The following is a 3478-nucleotide window of genomic DNA, read 5'->3' on the forward strand; positions in this document are numbered from 1 at the left end:
CAGTGTTACATAATTCTACTCAGACTGGTTTTAGTGTTAAATAATTCTACTTCACACTGATTCCAGTGTTACATAATTCTACTCAGACTGGTTTTAGTGTTAAATAATTCTACTTCAGACTGGTTCCAGTGTTACATAATTCTACTCAGACTGGTTTTAGTGTTAAATAATTCTACTTCAGACTGGTTCCAGTGTTACATAATTCTACTCAGACTAGTTCTAGTGTTAAATATTTCTACTCACACTGGTTCTAGTGTTAAATAATTATACTCAGACTGGTTGTAATATTAAATAATTCTACTCAGAATGGTTCCAGTGTTAATAATTCCACTAAGGCTGCTTCTAGTGTTACATAATTCTACTTTAGACTGGTTCTAGCGTTAAATAATTCTACTCAGAATGGTTCTACTGTTAAATAATTCTCGCGTTGACATCAGATAAGTTAATGTCTTTTTTGTATATCAAATACAGAAGTATGTTAGGTTTTTTTCATCTAATTATCATGTGATAGATAAAGTCAACTGTAAGAATTAAATACTGTAGATAACAAATGGAATGTCGTTATAAAAGTTATTATAGATTTTATACCAGACACGATGAAGAAATTCAACAGAAACACAAGAATCTTTAAAATAGAAGAATTATTCGGTATAAACGATAAGAAATTTTTTGTCGGATCTTGTGCACGTAGGAAATACTCTCTACTCTGTAGAGCCTCATTAAATTCTCTCCTTGCTCACAGAGAAGTCTGACATGAAATACTTTTGTTAATCAAAGGGTTTTAGTTTCAATGATACTTGAAAGACGAGCACCATCTTTGAGTTTTTCTTTAGAAAACCCAAGTTTCGAAAAAGGCCATATTGGAGATTTCCACCGAATAGTAAAGGTCACAAATATGCTACTCATTAGATAATATCCATCATCTCCAGTAGCTGAATTCCATGGTTGGGCAGAAATGCACCTTCAGTATTAGTGTTACTGACTTAGCATATTTCAAATGTTGTATTTTAACTGAATCAACTGTTATTCAAGGGCTGAGAAAAGTTTCTTTAAATGTATTTTTTCCTTTAACGTTTTTCAGTATGAATGAAAAAGGAATCGTTATGAAAGCCAAAAATGAAAATAAAGAACTCCAAAATACACTTACAGCAACTTTTACAGTAGACATATTCTTTTCGGACGATATCACCATTGTTGTCTGTGATGATATCTTTTGTTCCTTTGTGATTCTCATTTGAGGGCCTTGAATTCTGAGTTCCGTTTCTCTTCGATATAAACTGTCTTTTATCAATGTGACTCTTTCCAGATGATGACTCCACAACACGGGTATCGAAACCCGATTTTTAGAGTGGTAAGCTTACAGACTTATCGCTGAGCCAATGGAGGACTATTAAAATCAGAACTCGCCTACTGTAAGAGTTGATGTTTTTGTATTGTTGAATCAGTCATTCAGTCCAGTAGTTTTTCATTAAACATGCTGTTCTTGTATTGTTTAATCAATAATTCAGTCCAGTAGTTTTTCACTAAACATGCTGTTCTTGTATTGTTGAATCAATCATTCAGTCCATTAGTTTTCATTAAACATGCTGTTCTTGTATTGTTGAATCAATCATTCAGTCCAGTAGTTTTTCATTAAACATGCTGTTTTTGTATTGTTGAATCAATCATTCAGTCCAGTAGTTTTTCATTAAACATGCTGTTCTTGTATTGTTGAATCAGAAAAACTACTGGACTGAATGACACTAAACATGTTGTTCTTGTATTGTTGAATCATTGAGAACAGGAGATACTGAAAGTAAGTACACTGATTGTTTTATGCTTGTTTAATGGGTGCAGTGTTTTTAAATCGAACAATGAATATATGAAAGTAAATATAATGTCCTGCTCTACCTCAAGTTTTATCCTGATAGTTTTAATCGTTTTCATGAAGGAACGTTTTTGTTATAGTTGGTAGTAGCGATTGAAACTGACGCAAAGTCTTATAATATCCGAGTGTAGTTTCTTCTGGTCATGAATTATACGGTACTTCATAATGTCGACCGTAATGAACACTATTCAATCAAATATGACCCCAGGGAAAGAGTAGCTTAATCGCTCGAGCTAACAGCAGGTAAGTGAACGATTATATAACAATCGAAAAGTGAACGTTTACTTTCTAAATAGAAAAACCTCAGACGATTATTTAAATAACAGCAATGCTGTAAAGAGAGTGAGTGTTCAGCGGTTTATACAGCTGTATTCTGAAGGGAGTGAGTGGTCAAGCAGCTTTATACAGCTGTGTTCTGAAGGGAGTGACTGGTCAAGCAGCTTTATACAGCTGTGTTCTAAAGGGAGTGAGTGGTCAAGCAGTTTTATACAACTGTGTTCTGAAGAGAGCGAGTGGTCAAGCAGTTTTATACAACTGTGTTTTAATGGGAGTGAGTGGTCAAATAGTTTTATACAGCTGTGTTCTAATGGGAGTGAGTGGTCAAGCAGTTTTATACAGCTGTGTTTTAATGGGAGTGAGTGGTCAAGTAGTTTTATACAGCTGTGTTCTAATGGGAGTGAGTGGTCAAGCAGTTTTATACAGCTGTGTTTTAATGGGAGTGAGTGGTCAAGTAGTTTTATACAGCTGTGTTCTGAAGGGAGTGAGTGGTCAAGCAGCTTTATACAGCTGTGTTTAATGGGAGTGAGTGGTCAAGTAGTTTATACAGCTGTGTTCTAATGGGAGTGAGTGGTCAAGTAGTTTTATACAGCTATGTTCTAATGGGAGTGAGTGGTCAAGCAGTTTTATACAGCTGTGTTCTAATGGGAGTGAGTGGTCAAGTAGTTTTATACAGCTGTGTTCTAATGGGAGTGAGTGGTTAAGCAGTTTTATACAGCTGTGTTCTAACGGGAGTGAGTGGTCAAACATTTTCATACAGTTGTACTCTAAAGGGAATGAGTGGTCAAGTAGTTCCATTTGTCTAAGTAGAAAAAGAAACAAATAATGTGAAAGAAGGCACCGGACAAAGACCCATGACCTTGAAAGCAGAGAGCTCTTTCCCTTTCGACACAAAGATGGTAAAATGTTTGAACATTTCTGATATCTGGAAACTGCTTTGAAGTCTTATATACTCTATTAAAAACCTATGTTGTATCAGTATACTGTCAACAGTCGGTTGTCTCGGTGGTAACTAAACGCGTTCAACTTCTTGTCAACAGCTAACACAACACGTAACATAAAATCGCAACATATCTTCGACAACATTAAATTAGTTTTCAGACATTTTGTTTCTTCCTAAGTGAGACTTATAATAACGTTCTCCTGGATGTAAACATAAAATATTCATCATCCTACCCATGTGGTGAACAACACTACTTGACATGTGGTGACTCATGATCACTATTCCACGTGCACTGTAGTCTGTGTGTCAGCTATCTTGGGTTTATTGTGTTATTAATGTGTAGCCGATACCTTTATTCTGGTTAGATTTAACTTAAAATTTAGCTCGGTAAA

Source organism: Limulus polyphemus, unplaced genomic scaffold (assembly GCF_000517525.1).
Source record: "Limulus polyphemus unplaced genomic scaffold, Limulus_polyphemus-2.1.2 Scaffold5123, whole genome shotgun sequence".
Lineage (NCBI taxonomy): Eukaryota > Metazoa > Arthropoda > Merostomata > Xiphosura > Limulidae > Limulus > Limulus polyphemus.